General features: G+C 36.7%; 1 long non-coding RNA gene across 1 annotated transcript; it reads right to left on the bottom strand.

Annotated features, from left to right (window-relative positions):
- Positions 1-16112: 16112 nt before the first annotated feature.
- Positions 16113-22404, bottom strand: LOC119533841. The gene is made up of 4 exons (XR_005216904.1): positions 22184-22404; positions 21824-21910; positions 20876-21273; positions 16113-16205 (listed from the first exon to the last, which is right to left on the bottom strand). It is a non-coding gene; the product is annotated as an uncharacterized LOC119533841 (long non-coding RNA).
- Positions 22405-22639: the final 235 nt, after the last annotated feature.

The raw sequence follows: 22639 nt of genomic DNA, 5'->3' as shown, positions 1-22639 counted from the left end.
TTAGGTTCATTTAGTTGAGTGGAGTACCTAGCTAATGAAGTCAAAGGTCATCAGTTCAGTCCTCATCTGATCCTGCTAAACTTGTCCTCTCACCCCCACTGGGATTGTAAATCCACAGTGTCATCCCTAGGACAGCATAGGTGGATACGGATGGAGACAGACTGACTATACTAAGTTCCTATCTCAGCCATTTCATAGCTGTGTGAACTTGGGTACATTATTCAATTTTCTTGCTGCTTCAATTTCTCTAAGTGTAAGACAGGGACAATAGTAGTGAATACCTGATAGGGTTGTTATAAAAATTTAATGAGATTATCCATGAAAAGTGTCCAAAACTATGGTCAGCACAAAGAAAATAATAGATGTTAGTTTTTATTTCAACTTATCACTGTTGGTATTGTTGTTGTTATTATTATTGCTATTGAACAACTTTTCAAAGGACATGCCCTGCCTGATGTTAACGATTGTAAGTACATGTTATAACTTGGATTTCTTTGGCATCGGCATAAATTGACTATAAAACTCAGTCCACAAGGTGCATAGACTTGAGAGAAGCCAACGCACCCTCATAAAAGTCCAAGGGAGGTGGTAAACCTCCTTTCTCAGAGCCATTTCATGCACTTAAAAATAGCCAACACAGCCTACATATGGTAAGCAAGCAATTCATTGGTAATCACTGTGATTTTTCAATCTGCTGAGTAAATATCTTCTATTCATGAAGTTAGAACAGATGCTAGTAATATAGAAGTATGGGCACAATCCAAAAAAATATATATGGTCTCCTCTTTTAACAAATACAGAGTGTAGCCATTTATCTATCTTTGTCTTTAGGGAGAAAAAGAGAGTTGAATTAGAAGTTTCCTGATTTACGTTGCTTATTCCTTTATTTTTAAGATAAAACATGTCCATGGTTTCACACTGCAGAAGTCAAACAAAGTGGTGGATAATTCTTTGAGCAGTTTAGAGAAGTTTCAATATTTATTTCAGATCATTCCCATAAAAATTTCCATTGGTTATCTATACAACTTAATTGTGTCCATAATTGTTCAAACTTCTTTAGCTTGTGTATATAGTCTGGCTTAGAAGTATATCTTAAGATGGAAGGAAACAGAAAATTTCAAATACCATTTTACCTTCCAGCTGAAGCAACAACTGGAGTGGAACAGTCATTAACTCCATTAAAAAACAGTCATTAACTCGATTCCTGGACAACTCTTCTAGTGATTCTGACTCAGTAAGAAAGAGGGAGGGTCCAGGAATCTCTGTTTTTAACACTAATTCTGGTGATTCATATGATATAACACTTTGGGGAACATTGACCTATTGCTTTTGCTTGCCCAATATTCCTTCTCTTTCCTGGTAAGAGCACCACAACATTCCTTTTTGGAACCATTCCTTTTCCACCCTCAGTGGATTTATAGCAGCTTTTTTCACAATCACCAAAAACTGAAAGCAACCAAGATGTCCTTCAATGGGTGCATGGATAAATAAACCGTGGTAGGTCCATACAATGGAATATTCAGCAATAAAAATAAATGTGCTATTATATGTTACTAGAATGAAAGTTAGAAGATAAAACATGGGACTGTATAACACAGTAAACCCTGTGGTGGACAATGGACTGGGGTGAATATTAAAAGTGTAAAAATGTTCTTTCATGAATTGTAACAAATGTACAACACTATACAAAGTGTTAATAATACAGTGGTATATGGGGGAAAATACACCCAATGTAAACTACAGACTATAGTTAACAGTACTATTTCAACATTCTTTCATCAACTTGTAACAAAGGTACCACACTCACGCAAAGTGTCAACAATAGGGGTATATGGGAACATTGTATTTTTTACATGACTTTTCTGTAAACCTACAACTTCTCTAACTAAAAATAATAGTTTTTTAAAATTATGATAAGTGAAAGAAACCAGACACAAAGTACTACATATTGCATGATTCCATTTATATAAAATGTAAATATAAGTAAATCTATAGAGACAGAAATAGATTAGTGGTTATGTAGGGCTGGGGAAAGACAGAAAGATTGAGAGGTGACTGCTAAGGGGTTTGGAGTTTTTCTTTTTGGAGTAATGAAAATCTTCTAAAATTGATTGTGGTGATAAATGCACAGTTCTGTGATTTTACTAAAAGCCACTGTCAGTATGCTTTGGATGGATTGTATGGTACGTGAATATATCACAATAAAATTGCTGTTAAAAAAATAGAAAATAGATGAAAACAAAAACACAATGTTCCAGTCTGCTGGTATGCCAAATACAATATACCAGAAATGTGTTGGCTTTTAAAATGGCGACTTATTATCTTACAAGCTTACAATTTCAAGACTGAGAAAAATGTCCAGATCAAGGAGTCATCTGGCAATGCTTTCTTCCCGAAAACTGGCTGCCTGTGATCCAGGACAACTCTGTCACATGGAAAGGCACATGGCAGCAATTGCTGGTCCCTCCCTTCTCTTCCAGGTGTCATTGCTTTCAGCTTCTTGCTTCTGTGGCTTTCTCTCTGTCTGAATTTCATTCTCTTATGAAGGACTCCAGTAAAGGATTAAGAACCACGCTGAATGAGGTTGGTCACATCTTAAGTTAAGATCCTACTCACCAAAAGATCCTACTTACAATGTGTCCATACCCACAAGAATGGATTAAGTTTAAGAATATACTTTTTGGGGGTCTATACAGCTTCAAACCATCAAACACAACATACCAAAATTTATGAAATACAGCTAAAGCAGTGCATAGAGGGAAATTTATAGCAGTAAATGCCTATATTAAAACAGAATAGCAATCTCAAGTCATTAATCTTCTACTTTAAGAAACAAGAAAAAGAAGAGTGGAAAGAAGTAAAGGAAAGAAGTAAACATTAAGATTAAAGTGGAAATAAATGAAGCAGAGAATAGGAAAAGAATAGAAAAAAATCAACAAAACCAACTGTTGGTTCTTTTAAAAGATCAATGAAATCAACAAAATTTTAGCTAGATTGACAATAAAAAAGAGAAAAGAATCCAATTACTAAACTGAGGAATGAAGGAAGGGACATCACTTCTGCCCTTATAGAAATAAAAAGGATTATAAGAGAATATTATGAATTATTGTAAACAATATCCCAATTTAAATGGACAAATTCCTGAAAAGACACAAACATCAGATGGACTCAAGAAGAAATAAAAAATCTTAACAAACCCATAATGAGTAGAGAGATTAAATTAGTAACAAAAAAGATTCCCACAAAGATAAGCACAGGTCCAGATGGTTTCACTGATGAATTCTACTAAACACAAAAAAAATTAACACCATTCCTTCACAAACTCTTCCAAAAAGTAGGAGGGAATATTTGCAACTCATTCTGAGACCACTATAGCCCTGATATCAAAACCGGACAAAGACATCATAAGAAAAAAAAAAACTACAGACCAATATTCCTTCTGAACATAGGCACAAAAATCCTCAACAAAATATTAGCAAACTGAATCCAGCCACATATAAAAAGGATTATATACCACAACCAAGTGGGATTTATCCCAGGAATGCAAGGTTGATTTAACACATGAAAATCAATTATTATAATATGCCACAGTAATAGAAAAAAGGACAAAAAAAGCACATGATAAATCTCAATAGATGCAGAACAGCACTGGGAAAAATTCAACACCTTTTCATGATAAAAAACATTCAACAAACTAGGGATAGAGACAAACTTCCTCAATCTAATAAAGGCCATCTATGATAAACCCATACCTAACATCACACTAAATGGTGAAATCATTTTGCAGGGCTTAATGATCTCACAGAATATGCTCAGAAAGGCTTATAACCATAGGGTACTTTATGTCATGACTTTGGGTTTTACTCTGATCATGATGACAGGTCATTAGAGAAATTTTGAGCAAAGGAGGTACATGATTTGATTTTTATTTTTAAAAAACACACTGACTACAACATATCTATTGGGACTGGTGGGGGTAGGGCAGAAGGAAACCCTGGTATAATTAAAAGTTATGGAAACAGTACAGGGCAAAGATGATAGTGACTTGGACTAAAGGGTAGAGTGGAAATAGTGGAAACAGAGAAAATTAGAAAGTTTCAGAATAATCTTAGAGGTAGGATAACCAAGACATACTAAGGGTTTAGATAGGGTAAATAAGAAAAAGAGAGAACTCAAAGTTGACTCCTAGACTTTTGGCTTGAGCAACTGGGTGGATGGTGATGAAATAAACTGAGAAAAAGACCCAGTAGGGTAGGGGGAGGCAAATCAAATTTCTACTTTGCATATGCTAAATTTGAGCTACTTATTAACATTCAACTGGAGATGTCCACTAGGGAGCTGAATACACAATTCGGAGCTCAGAAGGGAGGTCAGAAATGAATATAAAGATTTTTAAATCATCAGCGTACAAAGAATACTCGAAGTTGTGGGACTGAATATCGTTGACTGGAAAAAACATGCAGACAGAGAATATAAGCGGGCCCAGGATAGGGCCTTGGAGTCCTCATACCATTAGTATTCAGGCAAAGGAAGAGGAAGAGACCAAGATGAAGACTAGGAAGAAGCAAATCTGTGAAGCAGAAGGAAATCAGGAGACTATGGTATGCTGGACAAAAAAAAATTAACTGCTTCAAGAAGGAAATGGTGATCAACTTTGTTGACTACTGCTGAGAGGGCAAGCAAGAGAGGAATGGAGGAATGGCCATTAGTTTTTGAACTATGGTGGTTATTAGTAATCTTGACGTGTGCAGGGTCAATGGAGTGATGGGGACATACATCCAATTGAGGTAGGTTAGGAGGGAATCTGAGTTGAAAAAGTAAAGACAGTAACTCTAGATAATTCTTTGAAGAAATGTTTTATGAAGGGGAGCAGAAAAATGGAATGGCAATTCAAAGAACAGGTAGGCCTGAGAGAGAGAAATACAGATGTAAAAGTCAGTGGAGAGCATCTGGACACAATGGAGACCTTTAACCAGGTTGTCCTTTAACTAGGATCAAGCTACATCATCTGTAGTAATGAGAAGGAAGGCAAAGAGGAGGGAGTTTTCACAGAGAAGGTGAGGGAGTTCCTGTATACTTGCAACCACATTTCTGATGAATATGGTACAAGTTACTTTGAACAGTTGAGATGGAGTAGTAGGGGTATGGGGGTGACAGGTGGACTAGGTAATGTAGGAGAATCCAAGGACTAAGGAGCGAAATGGTCATTTGGGTGCGGGATAGTAAAAATATTAGGAATGTTTAGTAATATTCTGGACATGTTGACTGTCCATCTGAGATTTGTGACTACATAATAACTTGAATAAGTTTCACTGCCTCTTCTCTGATATAAGGACGAAGGTTATTGAAAAATATTAAGCTAGTTATATTCTTTGCCCGTATTTGCAGCATGGCATATAAATTTTTTTCTTTATTTTTTCATAATTCAATTTTATTCAGATATATTCACATACCATGCAGTCATACACAGCATACAATCGTTTACAGTACCACCATATAGTTGTGCGCCCATCACCAAAATTAATTTTGGAACATTTTCATTACCACACATACAAAAGTAGGTATATAAAGTTTTGAACCCCTTCCCATTCAGTTTCATATAATGCTACTATAACTGGTAGTGCCTTAATTTTTAATACTTATTGATGCATTCTGTGTGTTTTTTGAGCTGCAAACTTCCAGATAAACTGGAGATCCAAGTAGGTAAGAATCAGGTGAGTACATAGTTGTATAGGAAACTCTTTCAGAATAGAACTTACAGTAACTTTATCTTTCCTTACTCATTCTTCACATTTTTCAGCTTTTCCAGAGCTGAGTGTGTTTTATCTCAGATTGTATCAATATGCATAAGAGTCTGAGGGAATTATACAGATGAAATTCTGCCTAGGAAATTAAACTATGTTCAGTCTTCCTTCCCATCCAAAGTTTGAACTAACATCATGCAAATGAAAACCATTATTAGACTCCATGAATGCCCTAATCCTAACGTCTTCCTGAATTGTGAAGTGGAAAATTAAATCGTTTTTGTTGGAAAACTCCCTGTTCAATGGGTCCAGATCAGCACTCAGATGATGTCAGCAAATGTTACATTTTTTTCCAATTATGAAATGAATTATGGGGCGCTAGCTAACCACAGTCAGTCATTAAATAAAGCTATTTTGGCTGATGCATTGTTGTCCTGCCAGAAAACACAGGTGTTTTGTTTTTAAAGAATTTTTTTTTAAACACTGCTTTAAGAAAAGACTGAATTAACAATCCTGCAGCACAAGCAATATAGGAACATAAATAAGAAGGTGCTATTTGTAGAGAATTTGTGTGGAAGGGGTAGAGATTGTATTTTCACATATGAAATAAAGAGTTGCTTTATGTTCAAAGAATTGAAACATTTGGGCAGTGATGTATGAAGACAGTGATATACGACCATGAATATTTAAAGATACACACACACACAGAGATTTTTAAGAATTGATTGAAAGATACCTTGTAAACATGAATTGTTATTATTATTGCAAACAAACTGTGTTCGGGATTTTCAAAGAATGTTAGTTCATTCTTTCTGTGATGATTCCCTAAGGTTTCAAATGCATAGTCTCAAAATGAATGATATTTACATGTCAATATCAAACATGTACTTGTTAATAGAAGAGTTAGAGTTGCGCTTCCATTTGGAGGTAGTTCCTTGAAAGATGAATGAGCATAAAAATTTTTAATTGGCTGAATATTTGTAATGATAATTTTTAATCATCTTGCATTTTTGGTTAATAATCTTATACTGATCTTTTTTTTCAACTACCATTTTCAATTTACATATCTCTAAATCATTCCTACATGAAGCAGCTGCTTTCAGCTGATTCATCTGAGGAATTTGATTATCTCATCCAAATTATGACATCTTGAATTATGCATTAATGGCATGCTTATGGAATGAAGCAGTTCTCAAAATAATTTTTTTCTTTGTGTGTGTGCAAGTATAAATGTCACATATCTATAATCCTCAGAACTCAAAATCTACTGCTATGATCAACTTCTAATCTGCTGTTTCAACTATGTTTAAAAAGAACAATAATCTATTTACTAGAGTACCATAATAAACTGTTGCTGCAAACAAATCTTGAGGTTTAAATGTTAAAAATGTCATTTTAAATGTATTCTGAATTTAATTCTCAAGGCCTGGATTTCCTAGATTTTATTTCAGAATTCCTAAATGCCTTTATTACAGGCTCCACCCAGTAGTTTATTTCTTTAGAAAGGTCCCCCAAAATAATTACGGAAATCTCATTGTTAAATGCTGGTATATACCGAGATCTTTCTTCAAGTTCTCGAGTGTCTTCACATATTGTAACAGTGCATTCAGAATTTCACTACTTATTTATTCACAAATTGTGGAATCCACCTGGTATACAAAAACAGTTTTTGAAATACCAAAAGGACTTCAATTATTTATGAAACAACTACTGCCCATACAAAATTAAATGATTCTGAAAGTCTGTTAGAGTGAAATATGAGTTATCTATTGTCCAAATAAATGATGGGGACAAATTTGTGAAATGAGAGAATTTGTGTCAATGACCAGATTTTATACCATACTGACATGATAGAAGAAAATATATCCAAAAAGAATAACTCTCCTACATCATTTCAATCTTTCAAACTTAAATGTGGCAAAATCTGTTAAGTATAATTTTGGGGAACATATTATGTTATTCAGCTTAATCAAAGGTTTAGGTTAAATAAATGCTTGGGTTAATAAAAACTGAATACAGATACAGAAAACACACACACATGTATACACACACATATCATCCACACATGCATGTACCAACTTTCGAAGAACGTCAGTGCCCAGGTGAGCCCACTAAAATGTATTTAACTACAAATACATTAATATCCACTTAAGATAATGTTTCTAAGGAGAAAGGCATTTGTAATTCTGGCTTGTGATGCCTAAAATGTTGTTCCCAGGCAAAGAACTCTCCTTCCTCCCTGTTCCATTCTCCACCCCTGAACCTAGGTTCAGTGACTGGATTCCCACAGTTTCTATACACTGCTGGTAACATTCATGGCCTGATCATCCAGTTAAGGAGGTGCAAAGAGGCTGAGGGTAAACTCCAGAAGGCTGAAGAGTTATGATGGATGACCAGGTATCCTCCTCAAAATTCTAGGGAAATATGGGAAAGGGGGACACAAAATAATTAAGATAAATAGCTGAAGATCTGATTTGCAAACTGACCAATTAAAAGGTGAGATTATTCACATAGCAAAATGATTACAATCAGTCCCAGGGACCTTTGAAGAAACACCTTTTCAAGGGTTTGTTAACTTTTTAAATCATTAACAAAAGAAGAAATTAAAAGATAAAATGTTATAAGCCATTGCTGACTTTTTAAAAGTGGAAGCTTAAAAACCTTTTTTATTTTAATTTTCATGTTACTGCGGAGGAATATAATACAACATGCATTCAAATACAATCTCATAGTCCTGGTAAAACTGGAGAGGAAGTGGGTTGTTGCTGATGTTCTTGTAAGCATGGAGGACTGCCAGTTTGGTGGGCCGAGCCCTCGGTCTTGGTGCTTGTCTATATGAAGCTTGTTACTGAAAGGAGAGGCTAAGCCTACTTATAATTGTGCCTAAGAGTCTGCCCCATAGAACCTATTTGTTGCTCAGATGTGGCCTTTTCTCTCTAAGCCAACACTGCAGGTAAACTCACTGCCCTCCCCACCCTCCCCACTACGTGGGAGATGACTCCCAGGAGTGTAAAACTCCCTGGCAACGCAGGACATGATTCCAGGGGATGAGCCTGGACCCGGCAATGTGGGATTGAGAAAATCTTCTCAAACAAAAGTGGGGAGCAAAATGAAATAAAATAAAGTTTCAGTGGCTGAGAGACTTCAAATGGAGTTGAATGGTCACTCTGGAGGTCTGGAGGGCTTTCTTATGTGTTATGTAAATATCCTTTTTAGTCTTTAATATATTGGAATAGTAAGAAGGAAATACCTGAAACTGTTGAACTGCAACCCAGTAACCTTGATTCTTGAAGACAATTGAATAATTATGTAGGTTAGATGATGTGACTTTGTGATTGCAAAAACCTTGTGGCTCACACTCCCTTTATCTAACGTATAGACAGATGAGCAGAAAAATGGGGACAAAAACAATGAAAAATAGGGTGGAATAGGGGGATGGAATGTTTTGGGTGTTCTTTTATAATTTTATCTTTATTCCTATTTTTATATTTTTTGGAGCAATGAAAATGTTGAGAAATTGTGGTGATGAATGCGCAACTATATGATGGTACTGTGAGCAACTGATTGTACACTGTGGATGACTGTATCGTGTGTGAATATATCTCAATAAAACTGAATTTTTTAAAAAAACTGAAGAGGAGGGCTCCCTTGACTTTTTTTTTTAATTCAGTTTTATTGAGATATATTCCCAAAGCATACAATTACCCATGGTATACAATCAACTGTTTGCAGTACCATCATACAGTTATGCATTCATCACCACAATCTATTTCTGAACATTTTCCTTATATCAGAAAGAATCAGAATAAGAATAAAAAATAAAAGTAAAAAGAAACACCCAAATCATTCCATCCCCCCATCCCATCCTATTTTTCATTTAGGTTTTGTCCCCACTTTTCTACTCATCCATCCATATACTGGATAAAGGGAGTGTGGACCACAAGGTTTTCACAAGCACACCATCACACCATGTAGGCTACATGGTTATACAATTGTCTTCAAGAATCAAGGTTACTGGGTTGCAGTCTGACAGCTTCAGTTATTTCATTCTAGCTATTCCAATACACTAAAACCTAAAAAGGGATATGTATATAGTGCATAAGAATGCTCTTGACTCCATTTGAAATCTCTCAGCCACTGAAATTTTATTTTGTTTCATTTTGCTTCCCCCTTTTGGACAAAAAGATTTTCTCAATCCCACAATGTTGGGTCCAGGCTCATCCCTGGGAGTCATATCCTGTGTTGCCAGGGAGATTTACACCCCCGGGAGTTAGGTCCCATGTGGGCGGGGGGGGGTGAGTTCACCTGCCAAGTTGGCTTAGCCAGAGAGAGAGGGCCACATCTGAGCAATAAAGAGGTACTCAGGCGGAGACTTGTAGGCACAATTATAAGTAGGCTTAGCCTCTCCTTTGCAGAAACAAGCCTCATAAGGGCAAGCCCCAAGATCGAGGGCCAAGCATACTAAATTGTCAGTCCTCAATGTTTGTGAGAATATCAGCAATAACCCAGGTGAGGACACCCAACATATCCGCATTTTTCCCCAGCTCCTCAGGGGGGCCCTGCAAATATATTTTCATTCTCTGCCAAAATTACTTTGGGATGTACCGCTATTTCACACTAACCTGTGCAAACCTACCAGATCTCACTTCCTATTCAAGTTCCATGTAATTGTGGTATTTGAATAAGCTGACTATACAAGTCAGATTATTTAATGTGCTGTAGAAGATATATATCCTGCACTAAACAAACATTTCTTCCCTTGGTCTCAGAAATTGAAGTTTTAAAACACTCAAAATCATCCTTTACCCTTTGATCTGATTTGCCTTAGTCCTAATCAGATCTGCTCCATTCATGTCTCTAATTGAAGTCTGGACTCTTTTTCAGCTTTTTAAACAGTTGCTGTACGTGCTAAAACTGACATTCATAGTTGCCGAGCTCTAGCTCTGAGTTTCAGGTGTCACACAGATACCCAAAGATCCAGAGACTGACCAGGTTATACACAAAGAGATCAGCATCTCAGAATTTAGAGAGAGCCATTACAATTCAGGAATAGATGTGACTGCTGTAAAAGATTACAATCTAAGGACCATTACAGTAAGCAGTCCCCTGATAAGCTGTGCTGTAAGATTCAATTCTCAGAGTTTACACATTGTAGTTAGTCGATACTGGTGAGGCATTATAATGTTTGTCTTTTCATTTCTTGTGTACTTCATTCGAAATGCTATCCACAGGATCCATTCGCCTCGTTGGGTGTCTCACAGCTTCACTCCTTCTCGCAGTTTCTCGATACTCTATTGTATGTATACACCACAGTTTACCATTCTGTTCATTAGCTGATGCATCCTTAGGCCACCTCCACCCATTGCAAATCATAAATACTGCCTCCATAAACACCAATGAGCAAATGTCCATTCATGTCCCTGCTCTCAGATCTTCCAAGTATATATACCATAATGAAGCTGCAGGACCCTATGGCACCCACATACTTAGCTTCTAATGGAACCACCACACTGTCCTCTAGATAGGCTACACCATTCTACTTCCCCACTAACAGTAAATATGTACATTCCTCTCCCCGTTTTCTCCAGCACTTTTATCCCCATTTATATTTTTTCCTACAGTTTTATAGATATATTCACATACCATACAATCATCCACAGTGTATAATCAATTGTCCACAGTATCATTATATACTCCCTTCCTTGACTTCTACCAACATCTCTACCTCAAGCACCAGCCCCCACATTTTCCTGCCCAATCACCTCACTGCAGACAGCTCCCAGTCATTGCTTTTCTTCACACAGGCAGAACATCAGAATGGAAGTCTCACAGGACATACGTCCCTCATCTTTTGAGACAGTAATGAAGGTAATCTTTGTGCATGAAAGCCCTCCCAACTCCTCAGCACCTTTGAGCCTCACTTTCCCGAAGGAAGGTTTTCTCCTTTGCCCTCTCTCCATGGGCCTAGTCCTACACTTGTTTTTCTTTTCAAGGGAAAAAGGGGTCAAAGATACATAAGGCTCACCACTTATTGGACAAAAGACTGAAGAGACAATGACATGTCACAGGAAAACCCAAACTCAACCGCTCTCCTTTGTTGATTAGTTTAACTTTGGGGAACATTTCCTGACAGAGTTGTGCTGGGAGAACCTAGGGAATTTCTTCTCCTAGTCTTTAGCTTGTTTTATCAACAGTCTGCAAACAGTGAAGTTATAAAGGTGAGGAATCGACTGAGGCTACAAATAATATACTTATAAACAGGTAATTTTTAGGCTGTATATCACAAGCTAGCTATAGGCTGGAGCAGGTATAACAGCATTTCTTTCCAGCATGTCCACTGTTTCACCCTAAAAAGCCCCTGAAAAGTTTTTGGGAGACCTAAGTGTTACTGTGCAGGAAAGATAATGTATGCTTCAATTAGATTGTTATATTTTCTAAAAATGTTTCACCAATGAGTTCCCTTGTGTGGGTGAAGATCTTTTAAAATAGCATTTTATTGGGTTTTTGTCTGCTTGTGGAAATAATGTGAGCTCAATTTTAGAAAAGCTGAAAAAGCATGAGAAGGAAAATAAAAATCATGTCTCATTTCACCTAACAAAGACAGCCAATGTTAACATTTTTGGGCATTTCCTTTCAGCTTGGGAGAGAAGAAATAAGTTACCATAATTGTGATCATATTACATATGGTTTTTTCAGTATCTTGTTGTGTTTCATTTAACGCTAAAGCATTCAACATTCAAAAAATATCTACTAATGAATATGAATCCAAACTGCACTTGTCTCTGAATATTATGAGCATTTTATGATGTTATTAAAAACTCTTCAGAAACATAATTTTTAAAAGATATACAATGTTCCACAAATACCCTGTTATATAACATAATTAAATCATTCTTCGAATTTTGAACATATAGGTTGTTTCTTTTCTTGTAACAGCTTTATCATGGTATGATATACTGCACATAATTAAAGTGTATAATTTGGTAAGCTTTGACCTACTAATGCACCTGTGAAACCATCACCATGACCACAGGCTTTACCCCCAAGAATTTTCTTATGATCCTTAGTAATCCTTCCCTCCTGCCTTTCCCCACCCTTCCCCCCACCCCCCCACTCCCCATCCTGAGGCAACTTCTGATCTGTCTTCTGTCACTATAGAGTAGTTTGGATTTTCCAGACTATTTTATAACAGAACCATACACTATGTACTTTCTTTTGTCTGGCTTTTTTCAGTTAGCACAATTATTCTGTGATTTATCCATGTTGTTACACAATCAACAGTTCATTACTTTTTATTGCTGAGTAGTATTCAATTATGTGGATATACCACAATTTGTTTAGCCAGCCACCTGTGGATGGATAGTTTTGTTGTTTCCATTTTTTGATGATTCCAAATAAAGTTGCTATGAACATTTGGGTATGTCTTTGTATAGACATATACTTCCTTCTCTCTTGGGTAGTTTAAACAAAGATTTAGACATAAATATTTGTAGCAACTTAGAGTAGCATGCCTGGGTCATATGGCATATGCATGTGTATGTGTATTCAATTCTCTGAGAAACTGCCAAACTGTTATCTAAAGTGGTTGAACCATTTCACATCAACACTAGCAGTGTATGACAGTTCCAATTGCTCCACATCCTTGCCAACACCAGATATGTTCAGTTTTTTTAAATTTTAGACATTCAAATAGGTATACAGTGATATCCTATTGTGGTTTTATTTTGCATATCCCTAATGACAAATAATATTGAGCATCTTTTCTTGTCCTTACTCAATCTGATGGGAAGGTTTCTCAAATCCTCAACCAGGTTTAATCTAAAGTGATGGCTTTCAGCCACAGAAAGGTACTTCAAATTATAAGTTCTTAAAAGTGCCTTCTTTAATGATACATTTCTGCCATTTTGTCTCATTCTTCCCCAAAGCACTTAAGGTTGCAGTGGAAATCAAAGATTAATCTTATTAATATTTCAGCAACAGTTGATGAATGACGATGATGACGACGACGACAATGATGATGAAGACTTAAAAGACTTACCTAATCACTAGGTGGACAGCTCTGAAACAAATATATTTTAAAGAGGAACACCATTGTAATCACCTGTCACTACTTTTTGAATCACCAAAGGTCCCCAAGATCATAACAATTATGAAATTACTTTATACCTTTCCTCAGAAATCTCATTTTTTCACAGTCAGTCTGCTTAATAATTCTGACACAAGTCTTTGATCACTTCTGGCTCATTTCTCTTAACCCTTTCCTCCTTCAAACCTCTTATCTCACCCTATTTTACTCTATGCTCATTCCCTTCTCTCTCAGCAGATGTTCTGTTCTTATATCATCATAAAAATTATCTATTAGGTATGATTTCCTTTCCCTACTTTTCCCCAATTTACAAACATATTTACTACTTTCTCCCTCTGCCTTTTACATGAGAAACACATATTCCTCCCCCTATTCAAGACCAGTACTGCCTCCTAAACTCGGGAACACTTTTCCTCCAAATCTGTAAGCATCTAGTATCTAGTATACCATCACTTTCCTGCATCTTCAATCCCTATGTAACATTGACTCCTTTCCTGCAGCAACCAAGCCTGTTTGAGACTCCTGCAGCTTATGATCAAAACTCCCCCTCCATTTTGTGTTCTTCCCTAGAGAAAGCTTTCCTTCCGTTCACAGCTAAGCTTCCAGAAAGCACAGATTACTCCACTCATCCTCATTTCCCATTCATGCCTCAATCATTACATACACTGGCCTGTTCTTACTAAAGACACCAAATGTCTCCAAATGGTCAAAGCCCCTGGACATCCTCAGCTCTGATCTTACTTAATGTCACAGCCGCTTTTGACCTTTTGATTAACTCTGTCTTCATTGATTTCTATTGCATGTTTCCTTCTAGTTATCCTCCTATCACTTTAGCTACTCTATCTCCTTTGTAGGGTCTTCTTGTGCCTCACATCTCCTAACGTTTGTGAAACCCAGAGCTCTGTGTTGGACCCCCATTTGTCCTTCTACGTGCTTTCCCATGTGAAATTTCATCACATGTATGCCAACACATGCTACCCATAACTCTTCAATCTGTATTTTTTCTCAGGACTTTCTATGGTGTTTCAGACTAATGATGCAACTTCTTATTGGACACATCCACCTGGTGGCCCCTCAGGCACCTTAAATCCCACAAAACTAAACACATCAAGATTTTCCATTTTCAATTCCCCACCTTTGTCCCCCAAACCCAATCATTCCTATATATCTTATACCAAGTCTAGACAAAACTAGAACATTGGTTTTACCTTATAAAGATGCTTGAATCTGTGCTGTCCTCACTATCTTCATTGCCCCACTTCAGGTCTTCAAGGTCACTGTCCTACACTTCTGCAATAGCTGCTGCAGCAGAGGAAATAGATGGGCGGGCTCAACAGCTGTTCCAGTCTCTTCCCGGTGTGCCAGAAAGCTAAAGGCTTTATTTCCCAAAGTCTCTTGCAGTTGGGTTCTGGGTGTGATTTAGGTTTCACCAATTAAATATACTCTTCCAAGACTTGATTTTGTAACTGAAGAAAGGAGCAGTACACTAAGATTCTATTACGCTAAAAAGAATCTGGCTGGCACAGCTTGGTTCTGACAGTGCTTTCTTATCCCCAGATCACAGCTAAGGTATAGATTCCTGGGACAAAGAGGCAGGTAAGTTGTAAAGTGTCATTTTAGGAATCATTCCTGAAGGTTCCACCCAAAACCTGCCAGTCCAGCCCTTCCTACAAGTTACAAACACAATATCTCAATATTAAATCCCCTTCTGCTTAAAATTGCCAAACTAGTTCCCGTTATCGGCATCTGAACTCTCAATGAGCCAGCTTCCCACTCTGCTTCATATTCCAAGAAGATTAAACAAACTCCTCACACTGCTTCCACACACTTTATTGCCTCATACTTCCCTTTCTCTGTTCATGTTGTTACTTCTACCTGAAAAGCCTTTCCCTTCTTATTTGCCTATATTACTTCATTGAAATGGGAAATTTTGAACACAGTGAAGGAGCTGCCAAGGAACTACTGTATGTAAATGTGCCAATCCCTGGCTTTGTAAAGGTAAAGTTTTAGTCTTTAAAATTTATCCTAAATCTTCCCTGTTTCCCAGGCAAATTTTACTAATTATAAAATGTATTACCTCAAATAATCAGTTTAACATACATCTACAAAACTTTGGCTGATTTCTGATATTGACTACCATCTATTACTATCAATCTTTAAAAAAAAAAACAATTTACATTTTAAATTCTATTTTTGTCTGTCTATCTCAAGTTCCCTCAAGCAAACCAAAATAAAAGCAAAATCTACCCACCCTTTTTTCTTTTTTGGAAAGTATGAGATTGATTCTTTCGTCCAATTCTCTGTGGCCAAGAACTTCAAGGTGTTCTTTCTGTGAAAAGCCAGATCTCTAATGATCATGACATGGCCTCTGTTATCTGTGAAAATAAAAGTGATTTTTCATTGACTAGCAGAAAATTAGGGCTGGAAGGAATGTTAGCAATGACCTCCCTCCCTTCACAGATGAGCAAAGAGGGACCCAGAGGAGAAACAATTTACCTATAAAGTTCTAGTATATTTATGGCAGAGTTGTTTCCCCTAATGCCAATTAAAGTATCATTTTCACTATCTCTAAATGCCTTTCTTTTTCAACATTTCCAATACTGGTTAATGGTCTGCAAGACCCAGTTTTTAATTTATTAATTTAGGGTCAATTGGAAAAGGGAGAAATTTACAAAATGCAAACAAGAGAGCAGAACGACATATTCAAAACCTGGAAATAAGAGTCATCTTTGAAAATAATCGCTCATTCTATCCTAGGCTATGAGGGAACAGGCCTGGGAGATGAGTACATGACAGACAGCAACTCCACTTGATCTTTTCTTATATTTTTGTTGAGCCTGAAATATGAATGTCTATGACTTCTCTCATTTCAAGAATATTTTGGGCTTTCTACAAGGATTTCCAAAAATGCGTTATTTCTTAACCGAGTTAACATACCAATAAGTATGTAAGGTCTCTTGTTTCAGCCAAGTGAAAAGGAAATCTATTTCAACCAGACCTGTTTTATCATTCCACTGTCTTGTTTTGGAGCTTTCTGTCTACAAAGATATCAAGACAAGACCCATAATAATTTGAGAACCTTCACAAATTAAGAAACTGAAAACGTACTCAGGACAGTAGCTTGGCACTGCCTTAGGTGCTTACAAGCAGTATCATGCATAAAAGGTTCCTTAGAAGAGCAAGTCTAAGTTGCCATCCCAGTGCTGAAGGGCAGGTCACCGTCTGACTCCAAGTCAGATAGCAGTTTTCACAGATCTAACTACTGTTGCTCAACTGGGTATCCACGGAAACTGAAAAATTGGTTTGCTGCCCAGAGAAGTGGAAATAAAACCAAGTCATTTGGTTTCTATGTGGTTTCTATGAAGCTAAAGAAATTTTTTGGCAAATGATAAAAAATAAGGATGGCTAAAGCCATATAATTCTCTTGGTCAATTCGTGATCTTATCAAGAATAAGATTTATGTGTGTATTACTATAAAAATATGAAAATATTCTAAATGAAGGGGTACCAGATTCTCAGGTTTTCTGATTCTTGGTTAGTTTGGAAACAATCCTCTCAAAGAGTGACCAATACATGCAACAAAATCTAATAGGTTAAAATGTCCTTGGATTCATTACATATGGAAAATGTTTCTCACCCACAAATGCAACATGGTTCCAAGTATTAAAGAAAAAGCTAGTATTTAATATGGGTGGAGGAGACTGAAACACCTATTCATTAATCCTATGGAAATATTTGTCACTCATGTGGCTTAGGGAATTGGGTAAAAATAGCACCTTCTTAAGAATTTGTTCATCTGGGCATGGACCTTTATCTGTCCGAACAAGTAAATGATGAAGTAGCAGCTGACAGGGAACCTGCACAATGAACCCCCTGATAAACAGGGATGCAAAGGTGACAGCTTGGCACAGATTGGCATGATTTCATAGCATCTGTTGGCCTGCCATCAGATAGAAAACAACTCCTGGCAGATCCCCTTTCTCAATGAGTGCACAAAATAAGCCAGGCCAAGAAAGGTAGCATACATGAGTTACAACCAAGAGTTGGCCTGACATCAGCTGTTCAGTATTTAGGATAATTACTGCTGCTTTTTAGCTTGTCTTAGAATATTTACAAGAAATACCTATAAAAATTCAAGTCCAGAAGGGAAAAATTGAAATTGGTTTGATTCATGAGTCACAAACTCCAATGCCCACAGAGACCAGGTAGGTAATGAAATGAATGTATGGAACTGAGTATAAGTAAAACAACAGCACTAGTGTGATGAAAAGTGTCAATTGACAAATGGGCTCAGGGTTGGGCAATAATAAGGAGTTGTGATAACTACAGCAAAGTTGGAATGCATTTCTTGCCAAAAGGGAATGATCAGTACTCCAGTCTCACCATTTGCTGACTTGTCTTCACATATTTCAAAGGAAGCTAGGTCTGGTTTGCCCACCTCTTGCTTGAGTCCCCACAATATCATATTTATTTAAGGTAAATTATAGTAAAAGGGGTGGGGGCACAACCAACCATAACAAATTCATAAACCATTAAAATTGCTGGATATAAGAGCAACATATAGAAAACCTAGCATTCCTATATATCAGTAAAAAACAATTAAAATACTTGGGAAAAATCTATTTATAATAGCATTGAAAAGTTAAATACTTAGGAATAAATCGAGAAAAAAGATATACAAGACAATTATAGAGAAACTTACAAAATATTATCAAATGCTCTGAAAGAACATTTAGTTAAATATACATACACAATGTTCAAAAATAGAAAGACTCCAGATCACAGAGATGTCAGGTCTCTCCCAGATTAACCTTTAAATTCAGTGTAATTCCAATTGGATTTAGTTTATGGAATTTCAAAAGTTTACCTTTTGAATGGAGATAGCAGAGCATGTGGTTGTAAAGGGCACAGGCTCTGGCTAAATTGCCTAGATTCTAATCCCGGCTCTGCCACTCACTAGCTGTATGACCTCAGGCAAGTTTCTTGACCTCTCTCTGTTTTAATTTACTCATTTATATAATGGAGCTATTAATAGCACCTGCACCATAGAGTTATGAAATTTAAACTAATATTCTTTTAATATTTTTAAAGTTCTTGGAACAGTGCCTAGCACATATTAAGCACTACAAAAGAGTTTGTTAAATAAAATACAATGGTATTAAAATTAATATGAAAGTTAAAAAATACCAAGGAAGATTAGTGGTTGCCTGGGGCTGGGAGTGGGAATGGGGTTAACTATAAATAGGCATGAGGGATCTTACAGGGTTGATGAGGATATTCTAAAACTTGAATGTAGTGATGTTTGCACAATTCAACAAATTGACTAAAGCTCAAAATGTGTAAATTTTAAGTTATGTAAATTAAGTCTAAATAAAGTTGCTTAAAAAGAAAAAAGAACTGAGGATAGCAAGGATCTAAAAGAATAACAAGGTTGAGAAACCTGTTATAGTAATTGAGTCACTAGCATATTCACAGGCAGAGGGACCAGTGGACCAGAATAAGGAACCAGGCATTGACCTGTGCATATAGGAAAACTTCATAAATGACAAAGCTGTCATTACGAATCAGTGTGCATGTGTTGAGTTTGTGGGTGGGTGGAGGACACAGAAAACAGGTTATATGGAAAAAAATGCACAAAAATCTATTATAGGTGGATTGCAAACATAAATACGGAAAGCAAAAAAAAACTTTAAAATTCTTCAAGATCACTAACAAAAAATTATTTTTTGTGTAAATGTAAACAACTTTACACAAGTTTAAACTTAAAAAAGCTTTCAAAGAAATCTGGTAAATTAAACTGCATGTAATATGCACAAATCTTAAAGGAAATGATTGTCTAAATTGGATTTCATTAAAATATAAAAATGTTGGGCAACAAAAGACACTATAGAGCAAAAGGAAAAGCCACTGATAAGGAGAAATAATCTGTACTGTGTATAAATGGCAAAGAATTATATCAGACTATTATTTTAAAATGTTACATTTCAAAAAGAAAAAGGCAAACAAAAAAGAAAAGAAAATGTGAGCAAAGATATTAATAAAAATGCTGAAGGAGAAAACTTAAATGGCAATTAAACAAATAAGAATCTCAACTTTACTAATAATCAAGGAAATTAAAAATTAAAACATAAGATACCATTTCACACCCATCAAATTGGCAAAAATTAAAATGTCTGACAATATCAAGCATTAGCAGTAATGTGGAAAAACAGCACTCTCATATACTGCCTATTAAATAAAGATTGCTGCAACCACTTTAGAGAACAATTTTCCAGTTGCTAATAGAGCTGGAATGTACATATTCCACTAAAGAAATTCTTGCATTTGTGCACAAAGGTAAATACATAGGCATGTTCACTCTTGCATTGTTTACACTGGCAAAAACATGGATATAACTTTGGGATCTAGCAACAACAGAATGGATAAATAGTAGTATACTCAGAAGATAGAATATTATACCGCAATAAAAAAAGTTGTCTATTTTTCCATGGAAAAACATGGCTAAATATTAAAAATATAATGTTTAGGGAAAAAAGCAAATTTCAGAATGATACAAACCACATGATACTATTTACATAAACTCTTAAATTTTGCAAAATAATACCATATATTGTTTGTGGAAGTGCTAAACACCAATTTCAAACATTACTTACCTTTTGGAAATGGGATCATGAAGGGCTTCACAAGATGCTTCAACCATGTCTATAATGTTTTATTACACACACACACAAGCAAATATGGCAAAATGTTAAGATTTGACAAAACTGTGTGGTGGGTTCATAAGTGTTCGTTCTGTTATAGTTCATGTTTTTTGAGCTATTTCACACACCGATACACAAATTAGAAGTGCTAAAATGAAAGTTATAAATTGTAAAGTGGTTCAGTATCCCTAGAACCATTCTCTTCTGCAGAGATGGTTTGTGGCCCACTTTCATATTTCCACATTTCTCTTCATATGTCACAATATTCCCAAGAAAAGAGGAGGAATATCATTTAGGAAGAATATGCAAGGAACAGAAACCTCAACTGAAGCTGTACATCTCACCCATGCAACAGGATGTCCTCAAGGTTGGCTGAGTCATTGACTTGGTGACATCATCAGGAGCCCATCTTCTTTCCATTCCTTTGCCATTCTCATATGTGCTTTTTCCCTCAGGCTGATAGTAACTGCTTCTTCAATGTTCATATCATATCACATCCAGACAAAATGATGTCCAAAGGAAGAAGAAGTTCGTTTCTCATGGAACTCTCTTTTAAGAGCCTGCAAACTTTTCCCAAAATCACCCCAGCCAACTTCCAGTTGTGTCCATTTGTGTGCCATGCTCATTCCTAAACCTGGTAATCCCATTAGACCATTTTGGTCCAGCATTGGAGGGGTGGGTGGGGCCAATTTCCACCAGGCAAGTGGCCATGCAGCAGGTCAATATTTGAAAATTCAGGGGTCTGTAAGAAAAGAAAAGGAGAAATGGATGCTGGGCAGTATAGAAAGTGCCCCTTCATACACTGAAGAAAAGAGCTGAACCTGAGACAGAACTAGAGCTGGCCTTAGAAAAAAGCATATCTAACATTAATAAAGGAAAGTGGAGAGCAACCACCAAAAAGGTGGAGGGAAACAAAGTAGGAGGAGCGAAAGGAGCATGAAGTTGACAACTCCCTTTCTGTCTCAATCCCCAACACTTACAACAATACTGCAGCCACAGTAGCTCCTCTGTATATAAGGATCGGGTTGCTAACAACAGGAGTTCCTAGCATCTGGAAGGCAGTTTTAAGAAAGCTCATCTCTGTGTATTTTCTCTGACCGATTCCTAAGACATTTCTTTGCTCTTACCATATATATAAGGGTTGGTATTTAAAGGTCTGCTTTTGAATAAACATTTACAGAAGACCGTGTCCGTTGTTTTTCAATATCACTTACATAAAGAACCATAAGAGAGAAAAATCCTATTCAGAGCACAGAGCTTAGGAAAGGTTTGTTCTGTCACTGGACACTTACTTGGTCCTGAAGGACTCAGTTTGATCCAACATTTACTCTCCGCGTGCCCTTGCAATAACTAGCCTCTCTATGCCTCTGGTTTCTTGCCTGTAAAATGAAATTATCATGAAGTTTAAATTAAATTATGTCACTAAGGACAGTCCCTCCCACACAGCGAGCCTTCTGCCACTTCCCACTGTATTTCTTATTGCCCGGCTGCCAATAAATTCAGAGATATGTTTGAGCTGAATTGCTTAAGTTTTTCTTAGCAAAAGTTCCTCTTCTTGTATGACTTAGAATTCTTTCATTTGTAAGCAACAGACACTTAACTGAAAATTGATTAAACAAAACTGAGAAGTAATTATAAGGATATTGGGGTACCTCATGGACTCCAGGACAGTAGCCGAACCCTCTGAAGAACTGGTTCCAGGCATTCACTCTTGAGGACGCACTCGCTGCCTATCACTCGCTAGCTCTCTCGTGCGCTCTCTTTCTCTTTTGGCTTAAACAATAATTTATCGCCTCACGATTTTAGAAGACTAGAAGTCTAAAATCAAGGCTCAGCAAGACCACTCTTTTATTCCTAAAGTCTGTACCTTCTGGCTCTGGCTTGACACAATACTTGGGGTTCCTCGCCTTGCACCTCACCTCTGCATCCAGTCACAAGGCGATCACCCTCTCCTTCCGTTTTACTCTTCCGGTTTCTGCTGATTTCCGGTCCAGCTCTGCGTTTCTGGTGAGACTGTTTCTCCACATGATGGCTTCGTGTGCTCTTGCTGCAGTTTGGCTTTCCATCTGTGGCAGAAGAGTTAGTAATGACCAGCACCGAATTTGACA

Source organism: Choloepus didactylus, chromosome 5 (genome assembly GCF_015220235.1).
Source record: "Choloepus didactylus isolate mChoDid1 chromosome 5, mChoDid1.pri, whole genome shotgun sequence".
NCBI classification, from domain to species: domain Eukaryota; kingdom Metazoa; phylum Chordata; class Mammalia; order Pilosa; family Megalonychidae; genus Choloepus; species Choloepus didactylus.
This window is presented reverse-complemented; position numbering and strand designations above follow the sequence as displayed.